At 37.9% G+C, this 19,912-nt stretch overlaps 1 pseudogene; it reads right to left on the bottom strand.

The window, feature by feature from the left end:
• The window catches only part of LOC138378855 (transmembrane 9 superfamily member 2-like), a 98,895-nt pseudogene that overhangs the window by 45,610 nt on the left and 33,373 nt on the right, over positions 1–19,912 (bottom strand).

The raw sequence follows: 19,912 nt of genomic DNA on the forward strand, positions 1-19,912 counted from the left end.
ATAGCCAGACATGGTGGCGCAGGCCTGTAGTCCCAGCTACTCGGGAGGCTGAGGCAGGAGGATCACTTGAGCCCAGGAGTTTGAGGTTGCTGTGAGCTAGGCTGACACCACGGCACTCTAGCCCGGGCAACAGAGTGAGACTCTGTCTCAAAAATAAATAAACAAACAAATAAATAAATAAATAAATTAGCTGGACAACTAAAAAATATATAGAAAAAATTAGCCGGGCATGTTGGCACATACCTGTAATCCCAGCTACTCGGGAGGCTGAGGTGGTAGGATCGCTTAAGCCCAGGAGTTTGAGGTTGCTGTGAGCTAGGCTGACGCCACGGCACTCACTCTAGCCCGGGCAACAAAGCGAGACTCTGTCTCAAAAAAAAAAAAAAAAAAAAAGCGGAGGAGTAGAAGAGGAAAGAGGAGAAGGAATAATAGGAAAAGGAGGGGAGGGTATTCTCATTTTAAAGGCAGTGGGAGTATAAGGAGAATCATCACTTTAGAAAACTATACTCATAATATCACACCATTCCTTACTTTGATTTTTACTTTTTACATTTGTAGTCTTCTTCCACCCCAAATGGCTTTATTACAGGATACAGGGATAACAGGGAACAAAATACTATATATACACATTCATTTCTTTTTGATCAGCTTCTCTGCCCAGTCCCCTGAGTTATTAGTTTAACCCTACTCCCACTCTTAGCACTTGATCACAACCCCAATCACTTTGTTCTCAGATGGTCCAGCCCTCAATTCCACGTTGAAACAACCCCTTCCACAGTCACAGACTTCTAACGCTGTGGTCTGATCCTGTTGAACATTCCTGAGGAATCAAATTCTTTCACTCTGAATCCACTAGAATGTAAGCTTCTTGCAAGGAGCAGCCCCGTGTGCCTTACTCACTGCTATATCTCAGAGCCTACCACAGAGTCTGGCATCAAAACAGGGACTAAAAAGAATAGCCATGGCACAAATGGTCCTTCACTGGCAGACATCATCCCCACACAGTCGTCTCCTCCCTATGATCCACCTTGATTAAATGGCCACTTGAAAGTTGTTGGTTTGTGATATGTAATCCTTTTACCTTTCTCTCGCCCTCTTCCCAGTTTTTCATGACATCCCTACCTTCCTCTGCCCCACCTGGTTATGGCTTTTCCTTACTCTCTAGCACGCTCAGACCCTCTGAACCCACAAAGGAGCTTCTCTCTGTTTGCTTTGCATCTCTTTCATAGCATCTGCTTCTGCAGTCATATCTTGCCTACTCTCCACTCCAGTGTTTTTCGCATGCAGACATAGTGTCTCCATGACATTTCAGGGTTCTCTTTCCCTTCAGCATAAATATAAATGTATCTTTAAAATACATTCACTTTTGGGAGGCCGAGGCGGGAGGATCGCTCGAGCTCAGGAGTTCGAGACCAGACTGAGCAAGACCGAGACCCCGTCTCTACTAAAAATAGGAAGAAATGATCTAGACAGCTAAAAATATATATATAGAAAAAAAATTAGACGGGCATGGCGGCACATGCCTATAGTCCCAGCTACTTGGGAGGCTGAGGCAGAAGGATTGCTTAAGCCCAGGAGTTTGAGGTTGCTGTGAGCTAGGCTGACGCCACAGCACTCTAGCCCAGGCAACAGAGCGAGACTCTGTCTCAAAAAAAATAAAAAATAAAATAAAATACAATCACTTTTTTTCTTTTCATTGTGTATGTGGTGAGGTGAGGAGAGAGGAGGAGAGGGGAAACTAGCCACGGAGAAGAAAAATATGTCTCCCAAGATCATTTGAGGTGACAAAATATCTTAATTTATAAATATATATTGGGCAAGAAAAAAAGAAAAAATAAAAATAAAAATATATATTTACATTTCCTACCCTGAAGCTACTTTATTTCAGGAAGAGCTTACCAAAGCCACTAAATGTTGGTATGAGGCATAGCCTCCAAAATATAATCCCATCTAGAGGCCTACTTGACATTTTTGTTTTCCTAAAACAAAAATATAAATCATATGATCAAACTTTAACTGACCTTTTGCTGGTTATAATCCTGAAACAGACAAAAAACTATTTTGCATGTGCTTCCTCCATTTCTTTACTTCTAACTTCATGGAATCATGTGATCTACCTTGACTTTTTTTTTTTTTTTTTGATGAGACAGGGTCTTGCTCTGTTGCCCAAGCTGGAGTGCAGTGGCGTCATCGTAGCTCACTGCAACCTCAAACTCCTGGGCTCAAGTGATCCTCCTGCCTCATAGCCTCTCTAGTAGCTGGAAATACAAGTGCACGCCACTGCATCTGGCTAATTTTTCTATTTTTTGTAGAGACGGGGTCTTGCTATGTTGCCCAGGCTAGTCTTGAACTACTGGCCTCAAGCAATCTTCCACCTTTGCCTCCCAAAGTGCTAAGACTACAGACAATGAGCCACCATGCCCAGCCTACCTTGACATTTTTTTCTTATTTTCATTTACTGATATTCTATCTCATTTCAAAAAGGAACCAGGAAGAAAATAATTTTTGCTCATACCAAAAAGGTGCCATTCACCAGAAATAGCACCTTTTTGGTATTATTTTTCCACAACCCTAAATCCACCTCATACTTATTTCCTTTTGTCCCTTTGTCCTGACCACATGTATGTCTTCATTGCAACTTCATATCATACTTGCAAAGGTACATACAGATATACATAATGAGAGTCACTGTAGTTTTGTTTATAAATTTAAAACCTAGAAACAAGCAAAAATTCCCATCACAATGAGAATAAACTATGGTAATCCATACTAGCAAATACTATATAACCATTAAAAGAAATGGTGTGCATCTATAGGTGATGATATGTCCATTAAATTGCATTAAGTGAAAAAAGAAAGATGAAAAGTATGTATAGCAAGATTCCATTTTTCCCCAAGAAAATGATATACATATCTTGTGGATACAAACATTTTTCTGAAAGGATAAATAAGAAAAAACAATGGTTATACTTTTAGAGGGAAAGAGTAGGAATTGGAGGGTAAAGGAAGGGGGAAATTTACTTACACTTTTTCTGTATGGTTTGAAGTCCCCACCATATACACATATACAAGTATTATCAATATTACTACGTAACCTAAAAGACAACTTGCTTCACTGCAACTCATCAACTTCACCCCTGCAAATAGGTTTATTAGGGTATTTGGGTTGATTATAGAACCTTGTTCAACTTAAACCATCTTTTCTTATCAAATACTCTAATATTTTACATTTCATTTGCTAAGTATTTTGGGATGTTGTAGCTTCAAGCTTATAAAAGATGTTTAATATTATAGTTTTTGGTACTGAATAAAACACAAGAAAACATAATTATGAATGAAGTCATTTCTTCCGGTGTGTGATCAAATTCAACTTGTCCATAGTTTTCTTTTAAAATATCACCAACAGATGATGATCTTAAATGATAATCCCCACTAAACACTTAAGCCATTAATGCAATGTTTTACCCCTCAAATCAATGGCATGCTCTTAGCAAAAGGAAAACACTGGCACAAATTGACCAAGCTATGCTTGAAATGACTTATTATTTAAAATTGGGTAGCCTTATATATTTTTTCTGAAGTTTGTGCATATGAAGAAAGTCACTATACATTGCTTTAAAAAAATAAAAACCCAAGTGATAGATATTAATTTAAATGGGTTTCAATTCAACAATGAATTTCAGTTAAAAATCTGATGACGACGTGATCACGGTTAACATTACCAGTGACAGGACAGGTTAACCTCACGTGCCTCCTGATGTGATGTATCACTACTGTGGTATTCCTGCCAAGAATGCATAGCCTGAGTCTGGTCATGAAGAAACACCAGACAGACTCAGATTGACAGTCCTCCTGCAGAATGTAAGGTCTATACCCTTTAAAAATTTCAGGAATATGAAAGACTAACAAACTGGTCCAGATGGGAGGAGACCAAAAACTAAATGCAACACATAATCCTGGTTAGAATTGTGAACCAGAAAGGGAAAGAGTGACATTGTTGGCCAGTTAGTAAAATTTGAATGGATGGATGTGAATTGGATGGTAATGTACCAATATTGGTTCCTAATTTGAAGGGCTGTATGCTATTTATGTAGAAGAATCACCTTTAGGTATTTAGGAGTGATCGGGCAATATCTAGCTCTCAAAAGATTCAGAGAAAGACTAATGATAATGGACACACAGAGAGTGAACAGGGTAAAAGAAGCAAATGAGGTAAAATGTTAACAATCAGGACATCTGGTTAAAGCGACTACAGGAGTTCTTTGTACTGTTCTGACAATTATTCTGTAGTCTGAAACTGTTTCAAAATGAACTATCTTTAAAAACCCATAAGAAAACCATCATTTATAGAACTGATAAATCAAAGGATAATTATTTCATGAAAGGATTTATCTCAGCCATCTATTAAAATATTGTTGCAATGGAAAAACGTGGCTTAATTTGTCAAAACTTGAATTACCCACATGTCTTCACCAGTCAATATCCATTGTCTTCATTGAGTTAACTCATATCAAGTCTTTTAAAAAAGAGCGATACTTTCAAATACACACTATGAAGTTTGGATTTTAAATACAAAGACAGTGTTGGAGGTTCTGCAGTTGTTACACCAAGTCATTTTTTTGCACCAAACATTGCCATCTGCTGGAAATAACAGACCATAACACACATTACTCTTTCCTAAGTAAGAATTTATTTAGAAAGCCTAAGGAACATTTGTAAACAAAGTGACAAATGCAAAAAGATAACTAATTGGTGGAACCTACTTTTTCATCCATTTAAAATGAATAAATTATTCTGCATCTTTACCTCCTAGAGTTTTGAAATCTTTTATAAGACAGTAATCCTCATAAAATTGCAGGGTAAACAATCTTTAACGTCGGTAATGATGGAGGCACAAGCAGCAAAGGTAGAAACAAAGACAAGACTTATTGATCCATGACACAATACCATATGATGGGTCTCATTCAATAAAAATTCATGCAGAGACTCAAAGAATCAAACTGACAGGCAACTTGATCATCTAGTTCAGTTGTTCTCAATAGGGGAAGCAGCACCCCCTGGGGGCATGATGAAAATGTGTGGCAATGCTACTGGTATTTAGAAGCAGAGTACAATGCCAGATGTCCTGCGGTGCACAGGGAGACCCTCACAATGGAGAACTGAGAAGAACTTCTTCCATTTGAGAAGTCCAAAAAAAAAAAAAGAATTGAAAAGAAATGTACCATGTCCTACACCTGTTTCAAATGCCCCATTCAACATTAATGTGAGTGTAAAACTGCTTATGATGATCCACACCTAGATTCTAACTCCCTTTTACAGATAAACATAAAGTATTTTTACATGGTTTTAATATACATTAATTTTTTTTCCAAGAATGCAACTACCAAGTAAATCGAGGGAAAATGGTACTATGCTTGGCTTGGAACTTTACCAAAATTGATCGACATTTCAGAAAAATCAAGGCATTATTTGGAAAGATTTGGTATTTGAACCACCAATGTACAATATTCTTATATCCATCTATTGTCACATTTACAATGCTTATACACATAGGTGCAAGCATCTGACAACGACTTAAATATATACTAAATACATATTTGATTAAAAGTTACTTTTATTTCTTCTTTATATTGTAGTTAGGGTTTTATTAATATATTGATGTTTTATTGAAATTATATGGATAGACAACTTTCATTCTCTCTTACCTATTAGTATCATTTTAGAATAGTAAAAGGAAACATTATAAAACATTTTTTATTAAAAGAGGACATTACCAGCCTGAGCAAGAGTGAGACCCCGTCTCTACTAAAAAAATAGAAAGAAATTATGTGGCCAACTAAAATATATATAGAAAAAATTAGCCGGGCATGGTGGCACATGCCTGTAGTCCCAGCTACTCGGGAGGCTGAGGCAGGAGGATCGCTTAAGCCCAGGAGTTTGAGGTTGCTGTGAGCTAGGCTGATGCCACGGCACTCACTCTAGCCCGGGCAACAAAACGAGACTCCGTCTCAAAAAAAAAAAAAAAAAAAAGAAGAGGACATTAATCTGACGGGGTTGAGAACTGCTGATCCAGTTCTACTCCCTCTTTTTATTATGGGGAAACTGAGGTCCAGGGAGGAAAATGAACCTGCTCAAGGTCTTGGTATGAGTCTGAGGCAAGCCAGCACAAGATTTTCTGATTCTCAATTCAGTTATGGTCCATACTGCCTGAAAATCAGAAGTTCATTTTCCAATAAAAACAATGCTATAAATGTAGCTAGGGTCCTAGACCAGACCACAAATAAAGCTTATATAACTCAAATATATAGCTATTAATAGAATTGTGATCAAAATGATACAAAAAAGCCTTTTGTTGGAGACATAAAAGCAGTAAATTCTTAAAGTGAGAACACGGTGAATAGAAACACCATAGCCTGGCATTCAATAATTCATAATAGGCACTCAATTTTCATAATTCCTAATAGGCACTCAATAACTTCATAATAGGCACTCAATAAATATTTGTCACATAAATGGATAAACAAAAGGTCTTCGCTCAAACGTTAATTTTTATGACTCATCCCTCCTTCTGAACAATTTATTATAAACTCCGAATTTTACATCCATTTGGGAACATGTATCATTTTCCAAAAGCATTAAAGTGCATTTGCAAGATGCTTAATTAAAAAGCAAAATAAATTGCTTTTGTACCTTTTGAGTCAAAGTTATTAAGTGTACCCATCACCCAGATAGTGTGCATTGTACCTGTTAGGTGTGAATTCACCCATCCCATCCTCCCCCCACCACCTGCTTGATTTCTGATGAGTGTTATTTCCATATGTGCACATAAATGTTGATCAATTAGTTCCAATTTAATGATGAATATATGTGATATTTGTTTTTCCATTCTTGTGATACTTCACTTAGAAGAATGTGCTCCAGTTCCATCCATGTTAATACAGAAGGTATTATTAAAATAGTTCACCATTTTTTATGGCTGAGTAGTACTCCATGGTATATATATACTACATTTTATTAATCCGTACCCCTGTAATATTCTGAAATAAAATAAAAAAATAATAAAAAGCAAAATAACAAAACTTCTAAAACTAAAAATTATTATATTGCCTCTGATCTTCTCTGTGTCTAGTATCTGCTTGGTCAGGGGCGCAAATTCACAAGCTCAGCTAATCATGATAGGCTCTGAGTCCAAACAGCAGTTGGCAGGTGGCTGTACTAAGGTGGTGGAAAAGGCAGGTGCAGGAGAATTGAGGCCATGACCCAGGTGGCTGAGGAGCCACAGCTGCTGCACAGCACTAACATCTGGAAGTGGTTCAACGTGTGCATAGAGTTCGGCTTCCTGTCCAGGTCCCCTGGCCCCAACCCCACGAAGAACTGCTCCTATCCCATCCCCCTGTGGTGAATGTCTTTGTGCACCAGAGGAACACGGGAGGCTTCCACAGTCTACTACGGGAGAGTAAGACAGCGTAGTTCACTCAGTCAAGAGCCTAGAATCAATCTATGTCACAGGATCTGGTGAAATTTTCTGTATTGAGAATAAGAAGCAGCAGAAGGACAAAAACATGCAGAAGCACAGACCCAAGGGGACAGGTGCTGCATGTGAGGCAGTCTAGATCTGTGCCGATACAGCGGCCAGTAGTCACCATGTGGCTATTCAGCACTTGAAATGTGGCTGGTTCTAAGTAAGATGAGCTACAAGTATAAAATACATACCAGACGTGGTACACGAAAAAAAAAAAAAAAGAATATAAGAACTTCTGTACCCAAAAGGTGCTATATAAACACTGTACTCTAGTTGATAAATTTGTTTCTCATGGGAAAATCAGTTAACACTTCTGAAACTGTGCGTATGCTAGGATCGAATACATTAGTCAATATATTGTTGATGGTGAGAGCCACGTTTCTCACTTTCAGGAAAAGAAGTTACAAATAAACATAGGGAGAGGGCTACAATAAATGCAGTGGTGCTGGATTACAGTCAGAGATACTGTGTGAAGTCATATTTATTTATTTACTTATTCACTTATTTTTATATTTTTCCATTAGCAACTAGCAAGCAATCTGTGTGGCGAGCTTATGTGTAATTCCTGTCTCCACGAATGTAGAAAACCAAAATGTAACCCAGATACCGCAGGCACATTTTCTCAGGGCCTCTTGAGGCCATGTGTTCTAAGCTGGTCACACACATTCAGCTCAGAATAAACCTCTTTAAATTATTTTAAGGTTTTGGGTCTTTTTCCTTTAACAGTACAAAGAGAGACACACACACATACATATACATTATGTATTTATTCCTACACAAAAATATGCATAATACCTATAATTAGATATATGGATATATTCAAAAGTATACAGCATAATATTGCTAAATAAAAATGTATGTGGGCCGGGTGTGGTGGCTCACGCCTGTAATCCTAGCACTCTGGGAGGCTGAGCCGGGAGGATCGCTCAAGGTCAGGAGTTCAAGACCAGCCTGAGCAAGAGCAAGACTCTGTCTCTACTAAAAATAGAAAGAAATTAGCTGGACAACTAAAAATATATAGAAAAAGTTAGCCGGGCATGGTGGAACATGCCTGTAGTCCCAGCTACTTGGGAGGCTGAGGCAGTAGGATTGCCTGAGCCCAGGAGTTTGAGGTTGCTGTGAGCGAGGCTGACGCCACAGCACTCTAGCCCTGGCAACAGAGTGAGACTTTGTCTCAAAAAAAAAAAAATGTATGTGTACAATGAAAAAAACCCTCAACCCACACAAACAAGCAGACACAAACACACAGCTTTGTCTGTCTCTCTGGAGACCTTCACAAATATAGAAACTAGGAACTATGTAAGAACGTGGACATATACATTTGAATAAAGCTGTCCAGTAAAAAAAAATCTGTGTGGAGATACTTTGTCACCGTAAGAATAACCAGTTTCCCCAGTACTCATTCACTTACAATTTTAACTCATTGATCATATTGACCTGAATCAATTACTTCACTGGAGGTTGAAAAACTAGTGATTTTCAAATTCTAGCATTCCACTGAACCAATTCAGTAAATGATGACTAGTTACCCAGCTAGTTGACAAAACCCTTTATAACTCATACAGTAGTTTAAGTTCTTTTATAATTACAGTCACTAACATATGAAGTTTTGCTTCTCATTTGTCCACTGATAGTTTGAGCTACATGTGGGTTTGGTAGGATTTTGTGAGCTACTCTAAGATGCAACAACCATTTGCATCTGGGATAGCCAAAGTGGGCTCCACAGTGGGATATAAATGCTACTCCAAAAGCGTACTCTAGAGTCAAATACATGCGTAAAATGCTGAGTTAAACTCAGTCAAGAGGTTTCTTTATTAGGAGACTTTTAAATATTTTACTAATGTGCTTTGTGAAGCTGAGAAAGGAGGCAGTAGCATTTTCCAAACTTATTTGACTAATGTTCTAGGGAATGCACTTTGGGAAATGTTGATGCACACCCTTATCACTGGGCTTAAAACACATTTTTCAACTCGAGACAAGAAAATAAAGAAAGAGCACCATCAGAGACATATGTCACCACTCTTCCTTGCATCATTGCCCCAACTAAGACAGCAACTTTTTGGCATTCAGATAAAGAATATCGTGGCTTGGTACATTCTCACTGCCTAATCCACTCTCTGTATTCATGAGCTATACAAGACATTTGTAATTCAACTGCCCCTAGATCTGGGAGAACCTGCATCTGAGGAACAGGAAACATTGTCTTCCCTAGGTCCTCCGTGAAAAACAAACAAACAAAAAGAAACAATCACAAATAAAAGGAAACATTGTCTATGTGTACTACTGGCTAGGCACTGCACTAAGTATTTGATGTTGGCTCACTTAACTCTGATAGCAATCACATGAGGTGAATATTTTATCCCCATTTTACAGATTAGGAAATATAGGCTTAATGGCTTAACCAAGTTCACCTAGCTAGTAAATGGCAGAGCCAAGATACGAACTCCAGCATGTCTGGTTCTTTCCAGTGTAATGTCTCTGGAAGCTAAGGGCCTTCTAAGCACATCAAATAAGTTTCAGTGGGAAAAGAAAATTCTCTCTTCTGGAATAGCTTCCAGGATTAGACTTGACTATTGAGTGACAGGGATTTGAGAACTAACCCCAAATAAGGTGATTCCCCAAATTCCACCATTTGGTCTTTTTTTTTTTTTTTTTTTGAGACAGAGTCTCGCTTTGTTGCCCGGGCTAGAGTGCCGTGGCGTCAGTCTAGCTCACAGCAACCTCAAACTCCTGGGCTTAAGCGATCCTACTGCCTCAGCCTCCCGAGTAGCTGGGACTACAGGCATGCGCCACCATGCCCGGCTAATTTTTTGTATTATATATATTTTAGTTGTCCATATAATTTCTTTCTATTTTTAGTAGAGACGGGGTCTCGCTCTTGCTCAGGCTGGTCTCGAACTCCTGACCTCGAGCAATCCACCCGCCTCGGCCTCCCAGAGTGCTAGGATTACAGGCGTGAGCCACCGCGCCCGGCCTCCACCATTTGGTATGGCTGCATCTGAACTTCCACTTCAGCTCTTTTGATGGCTATAATTGCTTCCTGACAAGATAAACAGACCACTAACCCCATACCATGCAGGCTCCAGATGTGAATCTGAACTTCAATTTAGATGTGTTTTTCCTTGGCTTTTACTGTAAATATAAGAGTTCTTACTCTTTTTTTTTTTTCTTTTTTTTTGAGACAGAGTCTTGCTTTGTTGCCTGGGCTACAGTAGTGCCGTGGTGTCAGCCTAGCTCACAGCAACCTCAAACTCCTGGGTTCAAGCGATCCTTCTGCCTCAGCCTCCCGAGTAGCTGGGACTACAGGCATGTGCCACCATGCCCAGCCAATTTTTTCTATGTATATTTTAGTTGGCCAGCTAATTTCTTTCTATTTTTAGTAGAGACGGGGTCTCACTCTTGCTCAGGTTGTCTCGAACTCCTGACCTCGAGAGATCCACCTGCCTCGGCCTCCCAGGGTGCTAGGATTACAGGCGTGAGCCACCGCGCCCGGCCTACATTCAAATTTTTAATAGCTGATAAATAACTGATAAAAATGTATAAGGGCTTCAGCTCTTCAATTAACTTCTGATAATAACTTAGACTTTGAATAGTTTTCTCATAGTGTATTTCATTCCTTTCCTTAGATTATATGTGTATATTTATTTCATCCAGAAATTAGAAGACTGGACTATACTTATTGGACTACTAAATTGCCTGTTTTCCCCAATTGCAGTTTGGGTAAACTGGAGGATGCAGAATCAAGTAATCCTGACCTCTTGCTGGATAATTCAAGGTACACACACATTTCTAACATAAACGGTTCTCATTTTCTTTACGGTAACTCTGCAGGCAGAAAATATAACAGACCCTCAATACAGAAAAGCCACAATGGTATAGTGGAAAAACTATGAGTTTGGGTGCCAGACAGACTTGGGGGTGGGGGGGGCAAGGGCAATATACGTAACCTAAATTTTTGTACCCCCACAATATGCTGAAAAAAAGAATAAAAATAAATAAATAAATATCACTTCCACCACCTGCTAGTCATCATCCTGAGAAAATTACTTCAGCTCGCTAGGTTTCAGTATCCTCATTTATAAAATGGAGATAACCATTACAGGTGATACATAGGAACAAAAGCAAGACATCCCCAACATGGAATTGCTTTCAGAATGAGATTAGGAAGAATCATGTTATAATGGCTGTCTGGCCAACCACAGAAATACACAAACCAAGCACAATTTGTAAATGTTTGAGATTTGAGGCCTAGTCTCAAATAAGGTGATTAGGTTTTGGTCTTATAAAAGCACATCTGAAACTATAAAAAATAACCCTTATATGACATCAAGTATATCCAAAGCTGAATCAAAAATGTGACATACGGTCTAATAAAAATTAAAAAGAGAAATACATAGACCCACATAGTCATAAAAGGTTTCCCCTATAAAAGAAAAGCCCCAAAGTCAGTCTTTTGGTGAAGCACCACTGAAACTACCCACGGCTAAGAGTACCTAACCCATGAACATAAACATCTGGTCCATGAGAAAGTATAGCTCTAGAGTATCATGAACATCATCTTTTTTTTTTTTTTTTGAGACAGAGTCTCACTCTGTTGCCCGGGCTAGAGTGAGTGCCGTGGCAGCAGCCTAGCTCACAGCAACCTCAAACTCCTGGGCTCAAGCAATCCTCCTGCCTCAGCCTCCTGAGCAGCTGGGACTACAGGCATGTGCCACCATGCCCGGCTAATTTTTCTATATATATTTTTTAGCTGTCCATATAATTTCTTTCTATTTTTAGTAGAGATGGGGTCTCTTGCCCAGAGATCCGCCAGCCTCGGCCTCCCAGAGTGCTAGGATTACAGGCGTGAGCCACCATGCCCGGCCATTAACATCATCTTTTAATACCTCACTTCTCTTTGCTCTGGGGGTCCTATGCTCACCAAGAATCTTTCTGTTTATTCTATTCTATTTATATTTGTTTTCTCATATACCTTTATGAGCTCTGGGGGTCCTATGCTCACCAAGAATCTTTCTGTTTATTCTATTCTATTTATATTTGCTTTCTCATATACCTTTATTACAGGCAGATGTCCTAACCAGCTAACATGAAATTTCTCCATATAAACTAATAAATTAGTATTCTGGTTAATACATTGGACCCATAGGAGTTAGGTTATTATGAATCTATCCCCCTTTGGTATGCTCACAAAACTAAAATTCAGAAGCAAGACTTTAAAAGTTTGACAAGGCGCTGGGCGCGATGGCTCATGCCTGTAATCCTAGCACTCTGGGAGGCTGAGGTGGGTGGATTGCTCGAGGTCAGGAGTTTGAGACCAGCCTGAGCAAGAGCAAGACCCCATATCTCTACTAAAAATAGAAAGAAATTATCTGGCCAACTAAAAATATATATAGAAAAAATTAGCCGGGCATAGTGGCACATGCCTGTAGTCCTAGCTACTCGGGAGGCTGAGGCAATAGGATCGCTTCAGCCCAGGAGTCTGAGGTTGCTGTCAGCTAGGCTGATGCCACGGCACTCTAGCCTGGGCAACAGAGTGAGACTCTGTCTCAAAAAAAAAAAAAAAAAAAAAGTTTGACAAGGTTCTCTCTCTCTCTCTCCCTCTCCCTGCCCTCCCTCCCTCCCCCTTTGCCCTTCCACCATGACATGATGCATCAAGAAGCCCCTTGTCAGATGCTGGCCTCTTGATCTTAGATTTTCCAGACTCCAGAACCATAAGCCAATAAATTCCTGTTCATTATAAATTACCCAATCTAAGGTATTGTTATAGCAGCACAAAACAGACCATGACATATATCAATATACAGAACATTTCTATCAATCCCCCATGACAAAGCAACTATTATTGTGACTTCTAGTATGGTTAGTTTTATCTATTCTAGAATTTCATATAAATGCAGTAATACAGGATGCATATTTTGTGTATGATTTCTCTTACAGAGCATATTTTTTAGTTTTATCTATGTTGTTGCATGTATTAGCAGATAATTTCTTCTTATTACTAAGTATCCCATTGCGTGGATAAAACTATTTATTTATCTCTTATTCTATTGATGGAAATCAAGATTGTTTCTAGTTTTTTGGCTATGATGAATAAAGCTGATGTGAATTTTTTTTTTTTTTTTTTTTTTTTTTTTTGAGACAGAGTCTCACTCTTTTGCCTGGGCTAGAGTGCCATGGCATCAGCCTAGCTCACAGCAACCTCAAACTCCTGGGCTTATGAGCAATCCTCCTGCCTCAGCCTCCCGAGTAGCTGGGACTACAGGCATGCACCACCATGCCCGGCTAATTTTTTCTATATATATTTTTAGTTGTCCATATAATTTCTTTCTATTTTAGTAGAGACGAGGTCTCGCTGTTGCTCAGGCTGGTCTTGAACTCCTGAGCTCAAACGATCCACTCGCCTCGGCCTCCCAGAGTGCTAGGATTACAGGCATGAACCACCGCACCAGGCCGAGGTGAACTTTTTTGTACAAAGCTTATTGTGGACAAATGTTTTCATTTCCCTTGAATCTATATTACGAGTAAAATTGCTGAATCATAGAGTAGATGGGTATTTAACTTTTTTAGAAACTGACAGTTTTCTAAAGTGGTACCATTTTACATTTCCACTACCAATGTATGAGAGTTCCAGTTGTTCTATGTCCTCTGAAAAATTTGGTGTTTTCTCTTTTTTAGACTTTATAACTTGCATTCTGGTAGGTATGTAGGTAGATATCTCAAGATATATTTAATTTGCAATGTCTTGATGAGTAAAGATATTAAGCACCTTTCATGTGCATATTAGCCATTTGCACATATTCTTTTGGTGTCTGTTTAAATCTTTTACTAACTCTCTCTTGGGTTGTTTGCCTTTTTATTATTGAATTGCAGTATTCTTAACATTTTCTAAATACAATAGGAGTTACCTTCTTCATTTGCTGATAATTTTATGAATGGGTATTGAATTTTCTTAAGTGTTTTCTGTGTTTCCATCAAGATAATTTTTTTTTTCTTTTTCATTTGTTAACATAGTTAAATATATTGATTTTTGGAAGTTAAATTGGTCCTGGGTTCCTGGGATAAACTCAAATTGATCTCAGTGTATTATCTTTGTATATATTGATGGATTCTATTTGTTAAAATTTTGGTTAAATTTTTTTCATCTTTTTCCATGGGAAATATTGCTCTATACTTTTTTTACCTACATCTTGTCTTATTTTTCAATTAAAGTTATAGTGGCCTCAAAAAATGTATTGAAATTATTCCTGTCTCCAGTATTTTCTAAAGTAACTTTTTTACAATTGGTAAAATTTCTTCTTTAATGATCAAAATAACCAAGGAAACCAAATTCCATTTCTTTAATAAAATACTACTTAGATTTTATATTTTGTCTTAGTCAGTTTTGGTAATTTGCATCTTTCAAGGAATTTGTCCATTTTTCCTAAACAATAGAACTTACTGGCATTAAGTTGTTTATAGTATTTTATCATTATCTTTTTACTATCTTCAGGATCTATGGTATTGTCACATATTTTATTTCTGGTATGTTCTTATTTTCTTAATCAATCTGTTAAGTAGACAGGGATTCCTGCTTGGCTTGTAGGGACAAAGGTGGGTGCCTTACCTTGGTGCTACCTCAAGCAATTGCCCCACCTAAGAAGAAAGACAAGGGTCCTCTTGGTGCTGCCTGGCCTTACTCCTACTCTGAGCAACTGCCACATTTAGGGGAAGGAGAAATCCCCGCTAATCTGCAAAAGAATGCAGGCCAGGCAACCCAGGCACAATAGAATTTGGAAAGTGACCTGGAGTAACCTAAGGCTGATTATCATGTCGTTAACTATCCATCAAAGTGGTTCAGTGGTGACATCTGAACTGCGAGAAGAGTCCAATCCAGACACTATAAAACAAGACCCCAGACCATAATCAGAGCCCCTTTTGTTACGACAGAGGGTTCCTTTCGTCATTCTGTGGTGAATGTATCTCGCTCTTGCTCTATAAAACTATCTTGCCCTTCCTCAGTAAATTTTGTTTCACACTTAAATGCTTAAAAAAAAAAAAAAAAAAAAAGGTTAGGCCGGGCATGGTGGCTCATGCCTATAATCCTAGCACTCTGGGAGGCCGAGGCGGGAGGATCGCTTGGGAGGTCAGGAGTTTGAGACCAGCCTGAGCAAGAGCAAGATGGGTCTCTACTAAAAATAGAAAAAAATCAGCCGGACGTGGTGGCACATGCCTGTAGTCCCAGCTACCCCAGAGGCTGAGGCAACAGTATTGCTTGAGCTCAGGAGTGTGAGGTTGCTGTGAGCTAGGCCGACACCACAGTACTCTAGCCCAGGCAACAGAGCCAGACTCTGTCTCAAAACAAAGCAAAACAAAAAAGGTTAACAAAAACCTAATATTGCTGAGTATTCAAGGAAACAGCAAATCCTCAGGCCTAGAAATTCTTTTGGAAAAGATTTTGGCAATGTTATCAAAATGTATGCACCCTTTTACCTATATAGTCCTCCTTTTAAGAATTTAACCCTAGGAGATAATTACACAAGTAAAAATGTAAAGATGTTCATTAAAGCATTGTTTACAATAATTAAAAATTAGACTTTTGGGTTGTTTTCATCAATAGGGCACTAAATAAGTCAATTATGGCCTCATTTATAAGTTGATGAAATGTACTATGTAGTCAATAAAAAGGATGTGGTTCTATGTTTATTGACATGGAAAGATACCCATGACACACACATGAAGTGAAAACAGCACATGTAGTAGAATCCCGTTTCTACAAAGCTGTATACTTCTAAGCACCACATGCAGTTGTTGCCCTTGTATATTCTACAGAACATTATATTCTCATAAGTTCTTCCATCATCTATGAAATGCTACAAATTATAATCAATCATCTTTTGGAAAGTCACAATGCCCTTTAACACAGTGAATACTCTTAAATCCATTGTTTTAATCTCGTTTACCATACCATTACCCAAAATAACCTCACCATAGAATCCTTTTTTCACATGCTACCTTTTAAAATACAAAGCAAAAATATATAAAAGAAAATATGAAGCAACTAGTTAACAGAAAACCCTTTGGGAAACACGAGCATCACAGAGGTAGTAGAATATTCACCAGAATGTTTGTAATATATCTATAGTTATTTTCTTACCAGAAATACACACCATCTTTATAAAAATAGCTATTTATGAAAGAAAAAAATCTAGACATGCAAACAATGATGAACATCATTTATTGAGAACCTACTCTGTATCAGGCACTACACTAAGGGCTTTACATATTCTGAAAATGTGCATTAAATGGCATGAGAAAAAACCCAGACTCAGAGATCATGTGACTTACCTAAGCCCACGCAGCTAGTAAATGGCAAAGCCTGAATTTGAATCGCAGGTCTGTCTGCGATTGTCTGTGTTCTTTTTCACTACACCATTCTGTGTCTCTTCCATAATATATTCTTCCTTTAAAGTCCCACTTGAGCAGCCAGCCAGCCTGCGAACCCCAGGAGATGTCCCCCTGGTTTCCCAAGTACCTCTTTCAAACCTAAATAAGAAGAGAAAGTAAAGTACCTGGCACAGTATCTGAAATGTAGTAGATTTAATACAATAATTCCTTTAATGATTATCCATTGAATTGTTTGGACAGAAAGAATTTACCTGCTTTCTTGGGCTCTTAGCTGTGTTATATAACTTTAAATTGATGAAAATTTAAGCTTTAATATTAAGTATATGATATTTATATACTTGACTTGGAAAAAAATTAATGATAGCATGGACTACTTACTTCAAATTTCACAGAATAAGTCACATTCAACTTATTTGTATATTCTCCAGGAATTTCCATAGGGGGTCCATTACAAGTTAGGTAGTTTTCATCTGAATGCTTATAGCTAATAAAAGAAAAAAAAAGGACGGGAAGGACAATTTTATATAAAACCATCATTGTAAAATTTCCAATTCATGGCTATTCAGGCATGTAATAGTAGACTAAAAAAAACAGGCCTCCTGTTATATTCTGCATTAAAAGTCTTTATGATTTAAAATGCTTTTGTTTCTAAATGTCCCCAAAACTCAAATGAGATTCAATATACTACCCCAAACTCAATACTTAAAAAGAACTTCCCTTTTGCCTACAGATAAAAAGAAAAAACAAACAAAAAAAACCCTTCTATAAGCAAATGGCTTTATTTTTTATCTTTCATCTCATCCCTCTTCAATATTCTAAATAACCTATTTTGTAAACTTAGCTGTAGGGCTAGAGAATTAAATAAATAAAGCAAAAATCATATTTATAAGCACCCAGAGATTTGAGGGCCTACTGTGTATAAAGCACCATCCTTAGTAATGAAAGATACTGAGAATATAATCTATTTGAACATTTTTATCTGAAAAAGAGAACAATTATTAAAAATAGGAAAAAAACAGAGAAGTATGAAACTATACAGGACTGATAGAGCTAGCAAATGCCTGGTCAGAGGTAAGAAGACTCTTATTTCTCAAAGAGTAAAAGAGGAATGGAGGGGAGATAGGAGAAAAATCAAAAGGAGAAATGTGATGCTTCCCTTTGGATTTATTTACTCAGCATACAGTTTATCCCTTGGCTTCCATCTAATGAATAATATGCAATCCTTATGGTATTGTTGTCTATACATGTATATGAACAATAAAACTATTTGCTCACAGTTGTGAAGATTATTGATGCATACCTCTTTCTATTTTTAAAACCCTAGTATCTGATACATAATATATGTATGTATATATACATACATACATTATGTATATATACATACATACATTCTACAAGCATTATAGTGCTTGTAGAATGAATGAATTCTATTTAGAGCTAAAACACATTTTAAAGCAGCTATAAATTAAAGAAATAACAATTGTTAAGGCTACAGATCAAAAGTTAACACTAACGAGAACAATTAAATTACTCCATGATAATGCATATCAAGGTTTATCGTGTAAGTACAGGCCTTGAATCCAGTACAGAAAATGTCTGCATTTCATATGAGAGACATTACGCAGCAAAAATTAAGAGCTCTAACCAAAGTGGAATCCCTATTTTAAACCACTGGCTTTACACATGGGCTGCATAAGCCCTTAAAGGCCATTTTCAGAACGTTGTTTTTACTCTAAGTGAGATGAAAAGAAAGTTAATGGAGGGTTCTGTGCAGAGGATTGAAACGAACTGACTTTTCAAAGGAAATGCTCTGAATGCTGTATAGGGAACAGACTGCTAGAAGACAAGGGTAGCAGCAGGGAGACCAGCTAGGATTTTGCAATGATCCAGGTGAGGGAAAATGATGTCTTGGACCAGATGATAGTGGTAAAGATGACAGGAAGTGGTGGATTCCGAATATATATTTTTTTTATTTCAGCATATATAGGGGCCCAATATATTTTGAAGAAACAACCACATGGTCTGCCAAAGGATTGGATTGGATATGGGGTATGAGTGAAGAGTGATGCCATGGTTTTGGGGCCGGAGCAACTGGAAGGATGTAGTCGCCACTTACTGAAACGGAGAAGGCAATAGGAAAAACACATCCAAGTGGATGTGTCAAATAGACAGCTATATATACAAGTCTAGAGATCTAAGAGCCATCATGGTAACACCATGCAACAGGATAAGATTACCAAGGTGAGCATAAATAAAGAAGAGAAAACATTCAAAGATTGAGTCTAGGGGCCTTCCCATATTGAGATGTTAGGAAAATGAGGAGGAAACTAAGAAGTGACCAGTGAGACAGGAGAAGACCAGGAAAGTATGGTAACCTAAAAGCCAACTGAAAACAAGTATTTTCCTTTTCTTTTTTTTTTTATTTTTTATTAAAATTTTTGGGGGGACTGCTCCTTTGCCGCCGGGGGCCACAGGCCCTGGCACTGCCCAGGAGACAGAGAAAGCAAGTATTTTAAAGAAAAAGAGATGATCAACTACGTAACAGCAAGGGAAATTAGCCAGGCACAGTACCTAAAAGGAAACACAAGACTGTAGGCCTAGAAAACAATTCGGTCTAACTCACTTCTACGACACTGGGCAGGATTGTTTAATTCTGCAAAGGATGAATTATAACACAGTCCTTGTCCTCAGGGGGCTCACATAAATGACCTTTACAGGGATTAGATAAAAGTCTTATCATATGCACACATAAGCTATTACTGTGGGCAGTGTAGAATAAATACAACTCTAAAAAATTATTGTCCTGTTTTTTTCTTCTATCTGGGACTGAGAATATGAGATGTGACTATAAAGTATTAAGTTTAATTTTCATATAGCTGATGAGATTAGCTTCCTGTATGATAATACTTTGTATGTTTACTGTGTTTCTAATCAAATCACTTCAAACATGAACAGCCATCCTGAGTCAGAACTCAGAGTTCATCATCTTAAATTCTGTTTCCAGAT

This window comes from Eulemur rufifrons, chromosome 30 (genome assembly GCF_041146395.1).
Source record: "Eulemur rufifrons isolate Redbay chromosome 30, OSU_ERuf_1, whole genome shotgun sequence".
Classification (NCBI taxonomy): Eukaryota; Metazoa; Chordata; class Mammalia; order Primates; family Lemuridae; genus Eulemur; species Eulemur rufifrons.